Here is a 19,033-nt window from a genome sequence, read left to right as displayed (position 1 = left end):
TACAAGTGTTTTAGTGTGCAGCCTATTCGAGTTTTTTAGTTTTTTGTATTAATTTTTTTACATACACCAAATAACACACGTACTCACATAGGCCCACGCCCACCTTAATGTTTCAGATATCCATTTGACTATATGATGTGCATGCATTTAACATTTTTAGACTTATTTTTATCACTGAGAGAACATTTTTATCCAGCGCGTTTGCCCATGTATGCGTGTATCTACAGTAGGCCTACTGCCTATTCAGTGTTTGATTGACACACCAAATAACACACACACACACACACACACACACACACACACACTCACATACAGTATGCCTGCCTTTATATTCAGATTCAGATATTTTGTAAAGTAAAGCACGTACGTTGATTTTCACTAATGATGTGTGCATTCATTACAACAGACTCATTTTAGACTCGTTTTATCACTGAAATGACATTTCTATCATTTTTTTTCTGCCCATTTTAGCCCCTATGCTTTCAGAAATATCTCCAGACATTCCATTCTTCCACACATTGCGTGTATTTCTTAAGATGAATGGCATTGAAACGTTCCTGGCATATTTCCACCACAGTTAAATAGGCCTAACTGATGAGAAAAATGAATAGAAGAGCTCCCTTTGTGGGGGGATCTTCTCCTGCACGTGTGACACTGTATGGAAAGTGGGGAGTGGGAGGTGTGTGTGTGTGTGTGTGTGTGTGTGTGTGTGTGTGTGTGTGTGTGTGTGTGTGTGTGTGTGTGTGTGTGTGTGTGTGTGTGTGTGTGTGTGTGTGTGTGTGTGGTGGGGGGAGATTTTAAGCCTGAAACACCTGTTTGTTTTTCCACAGGATTTGAAACAAGTGTGTTACACATGATTATGTCTTCCAGGGAAGAATAATCCGTTTATAGGCTGCTACAACATTGGCTCAGCCGTCACTCTCTCTCTCTCTCTCTCTCTCTCTCTCTCTCTCTCTCTCTCTCTCTCTCTCTCTCTCTCTCTCTCTAGCAATACGTATTATAAACTCCTACTTCCACTGATGGCTGTTACAGTACACACACACACACACACACACACACACACACACACACACACACACACAGCCTACTTTCACACCCACCATCATCTCTTTGATTTGAAGAGAGAAATTGGGGCACGGGTGTTTTGCAAATGTTTTTTAGGGAATGTGAAGTTGTTGTAAATGATTCATTCAGGTAAAAAAAAAATGTGAACAGTCTAAAAAAAAGGGAGATCCGGCTTACACTTTACAGCAAAGGACGATTATAATTCTTCATGATACTATATCCAAAAATATGTTAGACAAATTGTACTTTATTTTTTTGAGAGTTTTATAAAACCTCGAGTACAATTGTGTCCATTAGACCTCATGCCTGGAGGTCATATTCAGGCGCATTTGACAGAAAAATCACCTCTACAAAACAAGGCTTTGCTCTAAGTTCATATTCATCTCGCCATACATTTTGAATCATCGTTCAATCGTTCCTTAACTACACTCTGGGCATCAACAGAAACTACATTTTTGGTGGATGGCACTCACGAACGCCACTGTCATGCACTATTAACTCAGCGTTAATATCCATTAAAGTCAGTGGGCTCCATCTGCTTCAGGTGGGTGCGTATGAGTTCCAGCAAACGGGCCAAGGCGACTTTCCATTTGGTCTGTGACTGCATGTGAGACATGACAGCGAGCGAGAGAGCTTTAAACGTGTCTTGAATTTGCTCTCGGCTGCTCAGAGCCTGACTGTGTGAGAACTTTTCAGCGTTCTTGTTGCCAAAACAATGGCATGCGCTGACGCAGGCAATCTCAGGCTGGTCTTCTACACCCAGAGGGGAGGAGGGGTTTTACCTGAGAAATGCCACAGACCCCTATGATGACATCATGGTTTTCGACTACCTATTAAAGGTGAAGTCAGCAATTCTGGAGATTGCCTGTTGTCAAAAAACACTTTTTGTCAAAAAGAGTGAATATCTTCTCAAAATCCACTACATGTCCGTACTTTGTGTTTGCTGAAAAACAACCTTGTGTTAATACACATCGGAGGCCCTCCAAACGGACATGTACACAAAGGGTAAGTACTGTATGGGGGGCCCACTGCAACATGCCCGGTTACAGAGCCTAGGCTGTATATTAACACTGGATTTTTTTCTTCAGTGCACATACAGTACAGACAGGTAAGGGATCACTGATGTTGACAGAAAGCGATTTTGACAACAAGCCTTCTCCAGAATAGCTGACTACACCTTTAAGGCATTTTGCTAGTTATGCCTCTGAGTGAGTGACTAATCATGTGGAGTTTAACAGCAGGCTGTGATTGGTTGTCACACACACACACGCGCGCGCACACACACACACACACACACACACACACACACACACACACACACACACACACAGCACAGCACAGCACACAACAGGACGACACAAACCCAGTAGCTGACCTTGACCTCGACATTTGACTCACCATCAATCGCCCTGCAGGTGTGTCCTGAAAACACAGAGTGGTCAAGATACAGAGGGAGGAAGCGTTCATGAATAGCAGCCGGCGGTGACAGGAAAGCCTGGCTGCTCCGAGGCTCCCATGTAGCCCACAGCGTTACAGCAGGAAGTCAGCAAGCCACAAACAAGACCTCATTGGCTGTTTTGGTTCAAAAATCACAGCAGCTGAGAACGCTATCAAACTGTAGGTGGCAAGAGAAATTGATGGGCAGTCGTGGTCACGTTTTGAAAAAAAAGGCTACACATGTTATTTTTTTAAATTGAGGGCTCCAATGATGTTTGACTCACTCGCTTGCATACTCAGTATTTTGGTATTTTTACCACATATTTTCTTAATGTGTCTAATTTACTTCTATAGTACATCCTTTTGTTTGTGTGATTTGACTGTTGGTCGGACAAAGCATGACATTTAATGAAACCAGTTTGGGCTCTAAGAGATTGCGATGGTCATTTTTTTCAGTTTGATGGACCAGTCAGTTAAAGGTGGAGTCAGCAATTCAGGAGATTATTGTTGTCCAAATCCCTTCTTGTCAAAATCGGTGAAAATCCCCTGACGATCCCATAGCTGTCCGTACTGTGTGTGCGCTGAGAGAGAAAAAATCCAATGATTTCACACATCCTACGCTCTGTAGACGGGTTTGTTGCTAGCTATGGTGGGCCCCTTTGTTTACATACCCTTTGTTAAAATTCCAGGTTACAGAGCCTAGGCTGTGTATTAACACCATATTTTTTTTCAGTGCATAAACAGTATACAGACAGGTAGTGGATAGTGAGGATATATTGTCACTGATTTTGACAACAAGCATTCTCCAGAATCGCTGACTCCACCTTTAACAATGAATGAATTCATCAAAATAAATGATTAGTACCACATTGGTTTAAAGCAAGAGCAGTAAACACACAGTATTGTGAGTTTAAATTCAAGCTTAACCGTGGCCGTCCGCTGAACTTGAACGCTGTCCTCTCTTCAGTTCATTGTTTCTACATTTTGTACATGAAGCTTACGCACCATACTAGTCAACTGTGTTACTGAGTCACGTGAACCCATTAAGATTGTCTCAATGACGTGGTGTTTGGATCAGCTAATGTGATTACATTAGCCAAGGTTCAATAGGCTAATTAAGCACTGTATTGTAATTGCTTCAATGAATAGCCCTTCGGTCATTTGTTCTTAGGCGAGTCAACTCACCAAATCCCATACGGGGGAAATTTCATATATGTATTTTTTGTATTATTTCATTCAAATGGTGCTTAAGATATCCTTGTCTGTCGCTATAGGATTTTATTCTTAGACGTGTCTTGTTCAGACCCTCTAATCCATGTTATATTATGGACATATTCAGTCTCTAAATGACTCAAAGTCAGGTCAGATTGTCAGTTTCGTTGGTATATTTGCCCCAGATAGTAGTAAAGCTGTTTGAGTGATGGCATCGTCACTTGATTCCCCAAGTGGAAATGTGCATAACCCCAATTTGTACTATCTTTAGATGTTCCCAGCTCAAATAAAATGGACAGAGGAGTGCAATGGAAAGAACTACTTTTTTTATACCTCGCAGCTTTGTGTTGCATTGTGCAGTGTGTGTGTGTGTGTGTGTGTGTGTGTGTGTGTGTGTGTGTGTGGCTGTGTGTGTGTGTGTGTGTGTGTGCGCAAGAAGTGATAAGATGCATTTACATGAGCACATGCGGTAATCTTGAGGCTACACATTCCTTATCCAAGGCCATTTGTTCATGGCAACCATGTTAAAGCCATATACCTTACCTCTGTCTTGACCAACCACAGTTCAATTCATCTTCTATTCGGGACACGACACACCATCCTGCAAAAGAACATCTTCATTTGTTTTCCAGGTCTGTCCGTCAATGGACTTTACTTATTTAACAAGGTCAATCCATACGTGCCTCAAAGGCTTCATTTTAATGGGGGGGGGGGGGGGGGCTATGTCGCTGCTGCTGACTTTCCATAGCGGCTCTCAGTGTTCCAGGGTATTGAATGAGACGGTTACAACAAGCTTTATTTTTAGATGCGTGTATTGTTTTAATACAGAGGCCACTTAGGCCACTGAGCCTTCCCCCCATTATAACACAACCATATCTTCAAGCTTGGCATACTGACACACTCTCTACTGTGTGTATGTGACAACATTGGTTTGCTTCCTGTCTCGCTCGCTATTGTTACCCCTGACAAGCACTGCATCTCAAAATAAATATATATTATATACGTCCCCCAGGAGAGTGCCAAAGGGAGAGTCGTGGAATGCAGTTCACCCAACTCGCACAACTATGCCCTTATCTCTAATTGGCTATTTCTTAGAATAATACCAAATGGATGTGCGCCAAATCCCCCTTTCCCCCTCTTTGAGCCAGGATTAGGGGGCGGTTTGAAGCCCGCGCTCCTCATGTATGTGTCCCCGACAACTGGTGGAATTTTGATTTGAGGCAGGAGATAGAGGGATTTAACCTTCCATACGTAATGACACAGAAATACAACGGTGCACTTTTTCCGCGAGGCAGTTTGCTGTCCAATCGTCAGCAGCACGTGTACCAGTGCCTCTTGTAATCCTGTGTATTTACACCCATTACCACCATGTACAAGGCCCAAGAACAAGAACCCAAAGGGAGATTAGTGCCGGGTCAACATCACAGCGATGGGTCAAGAGAGAGGCTTCCTATCCACAAACAATACCACATTCTTTGCGGTTATTTTTCATCTCTTTCTGTATTTCATTGGAATCAATTTGTTTCTTTGTGGTCATTTGCTGTTTCTTTGTAACAACTCTGCATCTCTTTTCTAGTAATATTATTTTATATTTTAAGTCATTTGATCAATTTCCTAAAGAAAATGTTAACAGTCACTCAAAACAGAGGCTCTGACATACACAATCGTACCTCAATCTTAGTGTGAGTCTAATAATACCGCAATTAGGCCTGGGGTTGTGTACACCTTAATCTAATTATATTACCTTAATTAAAGTTTTTTTACAGGATTAATTCAGTGATTAAAGAATGTGGAGCATGGCGGTATTAGCTGCATCTTTAAAAAAGACAGCTTTGACCTCCAAAGACCATGTTCAGCGCTAACCATCGGAGGTTTAGAAAAGTTCCGACATTTCTTGCCCCACATTCACTGACTATTTTTAAGCATACACAAACATTCATATTTTTAACCTCGAGATGAGATGAACTGTGGGAAAGTGTCATAACTTGTTGCTCCGGAGGCGTGTTGTTACTGTCACATTTGAAATGCACGAAAATGGTAATTTGCGACTATACCCTCAAAGTGAGAGTGCGCGATTGATTAGGTGAATGTTTTGCAAGCCGTGACATGCATGTCGTCAGGATGTGCGACATATGTTATGGTTGTCCCTTTTTCCTGGTCTTTTTTTTTCTTCTTCTCTGATTTCCAATCTCCATCCATGGACCCAGAAGGAAAGAAGGCCTCCCCTCAGGGGTCATGAGAAAGCCACTGGGCGACTTTCCCAAACACTGGGCCCTGGCCTAGGGAATCTTAAAGGCACAGACACACATACTTCCTCAAGTCATCATTCTGTCCCCTGCCTCATCACCCCCCCCCCCCTCCTCCCCTTGAAAAGCAAGAATCCAACATCAGCCAACTAACACACACACATGGGCAGAGTTATTGAATATGGCTGTTGACATTTCTTTTGTCCAAACCATGAGTGATTGGTTGCCCTAGAAAGATGCCTGTGAGCTCTTGATAGAAATCTCTGGTGGACAGTAAAACATGTTTCTTGTGTATTGTTTTGCCCACGGGCTAAATAAACAAGAGCTATTCCCAGCTGATGTTTGCTTGGTGATTCCATTTATGGATCAAAATAGTTTTTTTCCCCCCTCAACAAAAAGGCATTATGCATATAAATAAATACAAGACGTATATAGTATATTTATAGAGACATTTCTGTATGGGCTTGTATAGTCATAGTCTATAGTCATAAAAAATGCCATGGGCTGCTGAAATGGCACACACAGAACAAGACTGGAATGTCAGCTATTCGTACCCAATTCCTAATTAATGTTTGGCTATGGAGCTACTGTAGCCAGGCTTTTGACAGTACACGGACTAATGACTACTTCCAGCAGAGATAGCCACAAGAGGCTCATCAGGTGGTTCTTTAAGGACAGTCTAGCTGCTCTGCTCCTCTCTTAACCCCTCGGCTTCACATCATGTCAAAAAACCTCTTTCCCTATCTTCTTCTAGACAGAGTATGATAGCAACCCTCTAATAATAACTAAAGATAGGTCACTGAACTGTTGAAAGATCCCAATGACATGGTAAAGCTATATATGTAAATTCCTGGCACCTGCCCTTCATAGTCAGAAACTTGTTGCCCCTGTCTTTAAAGCATGCCGAAGCGCCCATGTTTACAGAACACAGTGGAAAGTGGACAGAGGTTGTGCCAACAATCAATTTTTTTTAAATTTTTGGATGACATAAAAGAACATTGCTGATTAAAATGTCAAGAGTCCACGCGGGTTAGTCACAAATCATGTGAATCGTACTCACATACATGGTTTAGGATTACAATGACGCAGCAGTATATCTAGCCCACCGTAGATTAAACTAGGCATCTCTTAAGCTAAATATGTCATAACGTCCTGAAGTGCTCAACTACAGTGACTGCAGTTATCAGTCCCCTCCCTCGTCCCTACAGCACCAGATTAACACGCGGCGGTCTTCACCAGACAGTATTGCGATGGAGAGCATTGAGTTGATTTTTTGTCGTTTTTCTGCCACAGCTGTTTGAACAAGCACTTTAAGCCAACTGTACAATATCTGTTCAATAGTACAATATCAATTCACATTTGAAATTTAAAAGAATGTCCCAGCAACATTTATCAGTTTTCTAATATTCCTAAATGAGTCTTTTCCCTGTATAACAGAGTTGTTTTTCTTGAACACCCAGTACAGTTATCTAATGGCTTTTGAAAGGGTCTCCTAAGGTCAAGGTTTTGTTGAATTTCCCCTAACCCCACAGGGGACTGATACCAAAAAGAGGGTTTTTTTCAAGAGCCCTGCTAGTGCCAAAGGCTACGTAGCCTATCATGTAGCCTTCCGGTTAGCCAAGACTACACACACACCACCGCTGCTGTGTGTAAGACGCAGTTTGCTTCCAGTGGCGCTGACAGATGTTGCGAGCAGTAGTCAACAACAGCCTCTTCAACCACATATCCTTATGACCTGTCCTTCAAAAAAAAAGGAAAGTTAATAAAGCTGTGGACAGACGGGAATTGAGGGCATGGGCTTAGACAAGATGGGCTGTGTCATTCTGACTTGGAGGTACTTAGGTGGGGGGCGGGGGGCGGGGGGCGGGGGCTAGAGGACGTTGACATAATCCTGGTTTTCCTGTCGAAGTGTTTGGCCAGCTCATCATAATCACTATCAAATATCCGTTTGTCAGCTGATGCATTTAATGCCGTATTTATTCCAATCCCTTCCTTCCTTTCTTTCTTTCTTTTTTTTTCTTTCTTTCTAAGTCCATCCACACCATAGACTGTATATAAAAGAGGTTGACACGTACGCAGGTATTTCTGTAACCGTACCTTTTTCATTGTGGTTGGGCCTTCTGTACACACGCAAACATCCCTACCAGACACTCAAACCGCAGCATTTTAAAAAGTCTGACCAAAGTGGACATTATGGAAAACTCTGTATTTCATGTATTTGTGGGGACAGGGAAACCGCTTGCATCGTGACCTCAATTTGCACATGGCAATTGTTTACATCTGAGAATGCGCCACATTGCTCCTTAGAGATCCTTCTAACCAGGTCTTAAATGAACAGTTGCAGCCGATCATTGAGACGGACAGGTCTGCGATTGCTTTTGAATGTTAACGCACCATATAGGACAGCTGCTACATTTAACATTTTGTGATCAACACTTATTTACATACATGGACAGAACCTACTTAGATACAAAGGGAGATACAATCCTGGTGTCATTCCATTTCATTTTTTCATTTTTCAGAACTCATTTAAAACCCAAACTCATTTATTTTTGAACAAATGTACTTGTACTGTAGAGGCAGCTTTGTAGCAGCAGGCTAGTCATATGACTATATTGTGTATCAGACTAATACAGTATGTTTGCATGCACACACACATAGGCTATACTATGTTTACACCAACAGTGCCAAGTAGTCCGTTTGCCATTGACACAGCACTGACCCCCTGTGTGCGCTGAAAAAAAAAACTTCTTTGGCATTAGCAGAAGTATAATCAGAGTGGCCCGACGATAGCCTTGTCGGATGGCGTAATTGCGTGTGAGGTGACACTGGCAGCAGGCAGCTAAGTGGAAAAAAAGTCATTATAAGTCACACACACTATTAAGCCCAGGCTCTTTGGGGCATCTGAGCTATAGTGGTGTTCTCAGTGAGGCAGAACCGGTGAAGACGTGCCGTTGTAAAGGTTGATGCTACTTGTCTAGGCTCTACGGGAGGTATGTTTGATGGACCTTTCAAAACTAAGTCATTTCCATATATCAAGCCCCGGGAATGGCAGTGGGCTTGTTGCATTAAATGACATATACACACACACACACATGGGAAAGAGACTTGCTCAGAGAGGTATCACATAGAGATGCTCGGTGTTGCTCAATTTGAGTAATGCATTAAAAAAGCAGGACTTAGTCGGTTTGGCAAGAGTTAAGAGGAGATAGCAAGAGGCCCTCTGGTGAGACTGTAGCACCGTAAAAAAAAACCAAGCCATTCATTTTTCTTACTGGAAAAATAAAGTGCCAATCAAATCATGCATCACCCGCCACTACCCACAGACAAACTGTAAGTTCCACCAAATGCATAGATGTATTTCAAAGAAACAGGGAGCACCCATACGGTGACATTGTATACATGATTACAACATAACAGACCATACGTAACGATATGTAAATTTCAGTGATGAGGCACAAGATATCATACATCAATAAACGTGGCAAATATTTAAAAAAGACAGTCAAAAATGTTGACAAAAATCCCTTAATCCGCTGTTGTGGTGAGTAATGCTACCCCTCCTGTACAAAGACACCCATTTCCCCTTGATGGAAGGTTCACTATAGTAGTGGAAATGCTCCGGATTGTTCTCTCCATCACCTTATATCCAGAGCAGCGTGGCATTGGTGAAACACTCAGTGTAATTGGCCACTAATAAAGCTCTACTAAAAAACATTTTATTGCGCACCTTCGAAATGTAACAAAGGCAATGCTTTGGCCGCCAAATGAATAAAACACCTTCCCTCAGTCTGAGCGTTACCTCACTATTAATTGAGGAAACTAGAGCTGCTTCCATTAGACGTACCAGTGTGTCTCACAAAACACAGGTGCCATTCACACAGTCCAGGAGGAGTGTCACCATCTGCCAGTATGATAAATGATTGCACTATTGATCAGCAGCATATTAAAAAGCACCATTTCCAGGTAGTCCTTTCAGGGTGTGAGAGAGAGAGAGAGAGTCTAACTGTTTTTAAATGATCAGCCAGGCACAGAGGCAATCCACACAACTAGAGCAGTGCACTCTACGCATTTACAGGGCTCAGCTCACCTATACGTGATATGAAATATGATTATAACATGAAAGGTCTAGTGGTAACCCAGGGTTTCCTGCAGTCCAAATATTTTTTTTTCTTTTTTGCACATATGAAAAGACATTTTAGATCAATAAAAAAGGAACAAGATAAGTATAGTATAGTGAAAAAATAAATAAAAATAAAGCAAAGACCTGAAATGTGCAGGACGAACCCAAAAAAAAACACAAGGGCTTTTCGGGTGGCCCTCCAAAGACAAAACACTCAACAGAAAGGCAAATAAAGTATTAAAAAGCCTAACATAGCTAATCCTTAAAGTCTCTCTGCCCTACTGCATGGTACACTAGCAGCTCTATCGATCCCCGTTATCTTCTCCAGCTCATGCCTGTGATGTTCTAGAGGGCAGGACCTCCTGTCATCTCTCCACCACTGACTCGCTGAATTGAATGTTCCTCCACACTCCCTCCCCACACTAATGCAATTTCATTTCTTAACATTTGTTGGCGATGGAAAGGCAAAATAATAATATAATAATAATAAATAATCATTTTCATTTTGTATCTACAGACAGTATACAGCTGTGCTCACAAACATCTCAGTATGTCTATTATCTACGCTTTTAAATCTCCACCCCCTTCCTCTTCCTCTTCCTCTTCCTCCTTGCCCTCATCTTTCCCTCTTCATCTCTTGGTCCAGCCCTCCTCTCCTCTCCTTCATCCATCTCTCCTGAGGGCTGCAGCTCCGGCATCTCATCAACATCAGTGTCTGGGGTCAGCCGCGAGGGTTAGAGCATTAGAGGGGGGGGGGGGGGGTCTGTGTGTGTGTTTTTCAATCCTTTCTCGTTGTGTTTTATGTGGTTTTAAGGTGAGACACGGGCACAGCAGGCACAAAACATTGTTTTTTTTTCAAGCACATGGTCCACATTGAGATGAGGCTACTTTGCTTCCCGCGTCTTCTTTCATACTAACATAGATAAAAGGTCCAAAATGAACATTAAGGTGTTTATTGGACTAAACCTTGTCTGTGTTCGTCTTTACATTTCTCCAATCCTAACCAGCATTTCACGGCCATTATTATTCCAAATAGATTTTTTTCAATAATCTGAACCAAAGATCTCAACATTTGCATATGTATTCAAACATTTAAAAAAAAATGGAACACGAAGAATATTTGTTTTAATGTACGTCATCAACTGGCAAAGTTTCATGATGATATCCATCTAAGTAAAACATGTTGAGTTTGAGTTAGTCTACATACTGAACCCTCACTCCACAGCCTCAGGTTTTTATGCATTTCTTTTTCTTTCTCTAAAATCATTCCTCCATCTATCTCTCCCTCCATCTCCCTCCTCAGTTCACTGATCCCTTCCTCCCTGGGTGGTGTGTATGTAATTATAAGCTGTTATCTATTTTTCCGTCACACACAACTACACTCCGGAGAGGGCTTGGGTTGATGTCATTATCTGCGATAATGGCTCAGAGGTGCAGTCCCCCCCCCCCCCCCCCACCCCCCCATCAACCCTCCCTCCACCGTCTTCACAGCGCTCTCCACCATATACAGTATAATTGCTATTTATTGAAAATATCTCCCTCACCCTGTACTCTCAGGGTGTACTCTCATGGCTAATGCACCCTCTCCCACAGACAGTCATGGGAGTGGATATGTTTTAATACGCCGCTAATATGCTGAGGGATCCCCGCCAACACTCACATAATTGGATTTCTCTCAACTCTTCAACAGCCCTTAGAGGAAAAAAGAGTTTTCATCAGATTGAATACCAAAGTCCTTTTAACAAACTCTTTCACAACCAACCTGTAATTGGCACAAGTCCTGCACATCAAATGACCGAAATATGAAGATTGACAGAAGGCTTTTCTGATCTGACCCCCCCACGTCAACAAGACAGTATCATTTCTCTGTTCATCTTAATGTAGAAGAGCATAGATAGACAATGACAGTAAACAAATAACAGTAAAACAATACAATCTATATTCTTTAAAGGATTGGATAACATACTGCATAATAAGGTGCTAAGGTGCTATATTGAGCAAAAAAATAGGTGCTAGGCACTGTAGTAATTACCTTTTGGGATAGTTAAGCTTGTGTATTGCATGTGTATTCACTAGGGGGAAATTGACATACTGTATCTTGCACTTTGCCCTGGGAGCCCTCTGGGAACTCTGACTTGAAGAGACAAGATGACATGCCTGTCTGGGCTCCATAGAATCGATTCAGCCTTCTTTAAGACCTGGCAATAAAGAGTGTGTTAGTGACAAGGAGGACTGTTGCTCACACCTTAACAGTAACCCAGTCTTTATTTGTTTTGGGCATTCAGGCTGCCATACCAGGTTAAAACTGACTCAATCAATATAAATTTAAAAAAGCATCATTACTTCATGCTCAATATCAAACATGTACCTTAAGGCATCGAAGGCAATACATCCAAGTGTCGGAAATTAATTTACAAAGATAATTGTCGCTTCCAACTATATCCACTCCCTGGCCTTTTGAGGTCACGTTTACTGTAGATTTGAGCATCAAACGGAAGAAATCAGACTTGAATTGTTAAAAAAAAAAAAATGCTTTGGGTCACATGCACATGATTATGGTCTAAGTGACGAAAAGGACCTCAAGAAATATCTTTTTGGTCACTTTTTTTCAATTGACTGATTCAGTTGTACCCCTTTTGAAGGAGTGTCCTTTTCCAGGTGGGCTGTTTCAATTGGGTTGTTGTTTCTGTCCTCCCTGATAAACTTCCCCTCACTCCTGGTAAATCCCCTCACAAGAGCCTTGATATCCGGCTGCTCAGGTCCAGCTGTCCCCCACACTCAGCCATTGTTAATTGTGAAAGTCACCGAGGATCTGCGAGCCCACGGAGAGGCTGCTGGATCAGTTTCCTCACGGCGAGTGTCTGACGCAAGTTCTATTTTCTGATTCTCCAGTCAAAGAACAATGGCACATAGAAAAAAAAGCTGTCACGCAAGACTACAAGACTGGACAGGAAAGTACAGTACAGGAGGAAATACTAACTTTAATAGAGGGTCTATGCACTGTGTTGAATGCTAGGCTCTTTCTGAATGTCACCGTTGCCTTTTGCTGTGTCCCATGCCTTCCATGTATCTGTATGCAGCAAGCGCTATAGTGTACACACACACACACACACAGGCTCTGATCTACAGTACAGAGGCTCAGAAAAGCCCCCTTAATCTCCCCCTGCACATGTGTTTGAAGAGGTGGAAGTCTCTGCGCTAAATGCTAAACAGGATCTATCAGGATTAATTCGGTGCAGTTTAGCGCGTATATATTGCTGACTCTGTTTCAGGGCTGATGTGGCGGCTGCTGTAATGCTCACCACTTCAACCACACACAGTGACAGATTTTCTCTAATGTCGCACGCAGAGTTTTCTCCCTGAGTCACTCTTGCTAAACCTGGGCCATTTCATTATTTATTTCTTTATTTCTCACAGAAAGTGAAAGAGAGAAAGCCTTTAATGTGGAGCATCCTATTGATATTTGGAGCGTTCATTAGTGACTGGTCATTACGTTCACCGATTTCCCGAGGCCAACCATCCGCGAGAGCCCATTAACCCCTGTCGTTAAGAGTAATTAGCCACAAGTGCTCACTTTTTTTTTTTTTGAGCGGATATTTTAACTCACTCTGTGGATTGTTTATGTGGATGTGTGCATGAAGTCCTCAAGGCAATTGGCTGTCTACATTAGGCAGGCAATTGACCCATCGGTGCTCTATTTCTGTAATCCCAAGAAACTTGAAGTCCTGTATGCAGGGACGTGGATTTGACTCAGTTTAAAGGTGGAGTCTGGAGAATGCCAGTTGTCAAAATCACTTTTTTTCAAAATCCGTGAAAATCTCATCACAATCCCATACTTGTTTGTACTGTGTGTGTGCTGAAAACAAATCTTGTGTTACTACACAGCCTAGACTCTGTAAACTGGAAGGGGGCCACCGTAGCTAGCCACATGCCCGTTTACAGAGCCTAGGCTGTGCATTAACATCGGATTTTTCTCAGCCTGCACACAGTACGGACATTTAGCGGATCATGAGGAGATATTCACTGATTTGACTAAATGTGATTTTTTTAACATTTATATTAAATGAAGGGATATAAATATAAAAGGGGAAAAGGATGAAACATCACAGCTATGAGGGATCCTGTCAGATGGGTAAAGGTCAGGGCTTAATTGTATGTATGAATGGACATTTTATACGCGGGTACATACATACACAAAGGCCTTATTAAATGTCTTCATTACACTGTCATGTCAAATGAAAATCCTCATTCAGATGCAACATGTTTCTTGTCCCTCTGCAACCCACTTGCTTAGCCGCGTGCACCCCCACACCGTTGCCACGACGCTCCCGCCAATCCCCTCAATGGGGACACTTTAATCATGATGACAGATTCATATATCTCCACCCCCTTCATCCACACACACACACACACACACACACACACACACACACACACACACACACACACACACACACACACACACACACACACACACACACACACACACACACAAGTCTCCCCCACTCACTTTAATGCACATCCATTGGGAGGACCAAAGGCAAGCCGCGTCTGATCTATAATCGCTCTCTCTCTCGAGTTTCGAGCCGCCTCTGCTATCACGATCATCAGGAAAATAACTTCAACAGATTCAGTTTAATAACAGCGGTTAGGCATGCACACCACAGGAATACTAGTCTCTGTCTCATCTCCCCCTCCCTGATGCTACCTGTCAGCAAGCAAGACAACGCACAGGAGAAACCATCTCAACTCCCCTAGACCGCCCAAACTTGTCGCTCATCTGTCTCTTACCTCTCCGCCCCGTGTTAAAAATAGGCCGGAGCTGTCAAGTGCCAACCTCCATTTTTTTCCTGTCGTTCTTTCGTTCTATCGTTCTACCCCTCCCTACCTCCTCCTCCCTCTTTTACTCACTTTCTCCAGGTGTTCGCGGTTTGCCGGCTGCAGCTATGTTTTTTTTTTTTTTTTTTTTAAACTGCGCACGGCTCGTCATTATAAACTGTTTCTCCCAATCCTCTCCCTGTCTGTCATGGTTGATATGTCGTAGCGGCGTACACAACAAGATCAAAAAGAAAAAGAAATGTAAAGATAAAAAGGCACGATATGAAATGCAGGCGCACGGCCGCATCTCTGACGCTCTGATGTCAGTTCAGTGTCAGCTTAAACCAAAGTCTTATATCCGAGCGTGATCTACATTTCTACCTTCCTCATTTCCAAAAACCAATGTGTTCTGCCAAAGGTTTACAGCTTGCAATATGTACTATTTGCCATGGCTGAAACCTGATGAACATGTGTCTCAGTCAAACTGAACAACATCACTAAACTGTCCTGTGTGCTTGTGGGACTCATATGTTATGTTGCGCTCTATATTTTTTTCCATTTTATGGCATAAAATATGTCTGCGCAGTTTCCTTCATGTATGCATGCCTACTGTATTTAATTCTAAAATTACATTAAATGCGAAAAAGAGTGCAACATAACATGGTACACAAATAAGTCCCAACAAGCACCCAGGACCGTTTAGTAATGTTGTAAAGTGTATGTCCTGACTGTCTGCAGATGCATGCTAACTCTCTCATTGACAACCAGTATTTGTGATAAGCTAATTAGCGATGAGCGACCTTTGCTGATCATTTCTTCCTAACAATTGCACGTACAGTTCAAGGAATGGTTTCTGTTGCCTTGTCTTGAAACAGAGAGTGAGGCAACAAGCTAAAAATATACAGTGTTGAACTATTCCTTTAAGAATGCAAATCAGACAATCAAAGTGAGGTAGGAATGTCCGGGGCTTTGGTGGGGATCGTGATTAGACCGTAGTCCTTCATCAGACTTCTGTTTATGTTTCTCCATCAAAGTTTGGGGACAGGACTTATGCAATCAACATCACACATGCATACCTTGTGTTGTGATAAGGCTATAGGCGTGTTCGCTGTGTGTACTTGTGAAGATCTCTGTGAACCCACAGCGCGCAGATACAAACACACATGCACACACACATGTACACGCACAGAATTTTAATCCGTGATCTTTATCACTAACGGAGGGCTCATTTATCTTCCCTTCACGCTTGATGAATGGGTTTGGTAAATAGTCACGCGTGTGTGTCCGCATGTCCGGACAGATATGTGTGTGTAATCAATTTTAAATGTCTATTGAAATGACCTGCCCTAGCGAGGTAGTGGTGTTTAGACTAATGCTGTTTTCCAGTGACTTCCTTTTCTCTAATATGTTAAGGCAAGTAGGCAGGTGATAATGACCAGATGAACCCTGTGAACCAGCCTATATTTTATCTCATCAGTCTTACAAAGTGTGCTCAAAGATAGCAGAGAAAAGAGGGACGCTGGGCAATTTGCATGAAATCAGTTAATCAATCATACCTTCAAAACAGGATCCGTTGAATTAAAATCAAATAAACTATGTCTGCAAATTGTCATTTTATTTTAAGTTTGTGAAGTATTAAAATACATTTATAAAAAAGAACAGATCATGAGAGATTTAGTGTGTTAAAGTGTGTGTGTGTGTGTGTGTGTGTGTGTGTGTGTGTGTGTGTGTGTGTGTGTGTGTGTGTGTGTGTGTGTGTGTGTGTGTGTGTGTGCGTGTGTGCGTGTGTGCGACTGTGCGTGCGTGCGTGCAAGCGAGTGAGCTCCTTCCTGTGTAGCACCTTCTCATTACCTGCTGAGATTGCGGTGACACTGAGTGCACAGGTTGGTTTGTCTTTGCCCTGCTTTAGCTCTTATAGTGGTGTGATGTCAGCTCCAGGTTAGATACACTGAGTCGTCGCGTGACACCATCCAATTCTCTTTAATAAATCATAAACCCACACAAAATACAGTTGTAGAAATGCCAGTGGTTGGTGTTAAAAAACAGGAATATTTTCAATGTTACAGTGGAGGTGATTGGAGGATAAGAAAATAGGTGAAACACACAGTCACAGTGGTCCAGGTTTTGGGTGCCTTGATCCAGCGCATGGACTTTTAACCCTATTAAGTGATATGGGTCATTTGTAATGCTCTGTGCTGCACTTGAGAAAGCAGCTCTCCTAATAGCCTGCAGCATGCTCTTGCGCATGCATAAACTGCTTCGAGTTGCACACTGGGTAAAAAAAACAAGATTATCCAGGAACCTACGTCAAGGTCAAGCTCTGCCGCAAATCTGTCACTTCAAGTCTTATTTGATCAAATAATATATATATTTTTTTAGCTTCATCTCAAGTATGGAATTTCAATCACTTGATAACAGAGGGGGAGATGTTTGAAGATGATCTGTAGCATTTCATGTGAAGTCAATGACCTTTGACCCCCCTTTTCAGACCATGCTGTGAGTGGTTTCCATCTGACGTTAACAGACAGTTGATGTCTATTTCTCATGGTCAGCCTCTTGACCATGTCCATGCTCAATTATTTTATTAATAATTCAAAAAAATAATAGTTAATACTTAGCAGACTGCTGTCTCCTGTGTTAAAGGTGAAGTGAGCAGTTTATTTATGTTAATATAAGTGTTAAATCGCTCTTTATTCATACAGTGATCACTCTCATAATGTGCGCGTTTCATAAAGCCGACTTCTCAGTCAGCTGCTCTGCATGTAATCGGCGAATAAACGTTTCGAGGGATCCCGAAATGAATATCAAATCACAAGAGAGAACGCTACAAACCGACACCCATCTCACTCATGGTCTCACTGCCGGTGCACGCCAGAGCGACACATGGGTGAATGTTTATGCGCTACAATGGCTGAGCAGGTAAAAATCCTTCCCAATGTCTGTTTTGATGGTTTTTATCATGTTTTTATCACACTTATGGATCTGAGATGATGCTAGATAACTCGCTGCTTGAAGACCGCAGTGCATTAATGTGGTGACGTAGAGACGAGCGAGGGGACTGCAGTAACTGACAGGAAGTTAGCTAAAAGAACCATTCCGCTTACAGCACCTTTAATGTCCAATGTTGTGTTGACCCATCCATCCCCTGCTCTCCATTCCTACACAGACCGTATCGCTCTATAACAGTGTCACCTGACTGACTCCTTTGTTCTTCGTGAACCAGAGTCATATTTCCTACCGCTGGGGAACATGGCACTTCAACGTTACCCAGTCTTCTATGAGAAATGTAATGAGAACTCCTTTCTTACTGATGGGGAAGTTTTTAATATTTCCTTTTGTTTTATTATTTTTTCTCGCTGAAGTCATTTAAAGCTCCAAAACTAGGAAGATTTTATTGAAAAAGAATACAGCATCTACAGAATCTACTGAACACCACCTTTACTATTCCCTGTATGCTTCACAAAGTCCAATAAAAGGAATTTTCAGACGACTACCTTTCGACCCAACTTCAGTGGACAACTTCAAACTGCTCGATCAAAGAGAGATATGTTTTATTGAGGGACACACCTTCTAGTTTGCTTCCTTGGTTGGCACCAGATGCCAGTATGAAATGTTGGTTGGTTTTTTCAACAGGTCCGGTTCTCCTTTCACACCTATCGTTTCCTCTGGTCTGAATCAGTTGGTGAAGTGAACCAAAACGCAGTAGCATAAGCCATGTGAGAACTTTCTTGTCACTCATTGGTCGAATGTGTTACGTTATCCCTGAAATGCTCTACAATTGGTCAGAATTTTTGTGCAGGAAAACTAACAGGAAGTAGATCATCTTCCTCATCCCATAACTCATAGCGTAGCTGGCTATAGGAGCTTGTTACTCAGTGCTTCCTGCAGTTCGGTGGACTCACATTCTCCTCACAAACGAGTTGGTTTGGAAGCGTACCCGAGACCACCTCTTCAACAAGGTCTCGGTATGCTTGTTTGGTCCTCTTTTAGTGCGATTGCTGTGTTATCACCTGGGCAAACAAACTGCAAAATAGATGGAGACGAACACGAGTTCTTTTCAACCCAAACCAAACACGACAGGTGTGAAAGCGCCTTTAATTAAGAGTTTTAAGACTTCTTGTGAGTGAAGGTG

General features: G+C 42.3%; 1 protein-coding gene across 1 annotated transcript in view; it reads left to right on the top strand.

Annotated features, from left to right (window-relative positions):
• The window catches only part of esama (endothelial cell adhesion molecule a), a 60,012-nt gene that overhangs the window by 708 nt on the left and 40,271 nt on the right, over positions 1-19,033 (top strand). The gene's annotated exons all lie outside the window — the stretch shown is intronic.

The sequence above is a fragment of the Ammodytes marinus genome (genome assembly GCF_949987685.1).
Source record: "Ammodytes marinus genome assembly, chromosome: 14".
In the NCBI taxonomy this organism is placed as follows: Eukaryota; Metazoa; Chordata; class Actinopteri; order Uranoscopiformes; family Ammodytidae; genus Ammodytes; species Ammodytes marinus.
The sequence above is the reverse complement of the archived record's forward strand: the minus strand, read 5'-3'. Positions and strand labels throughout refer to the sequence as shown.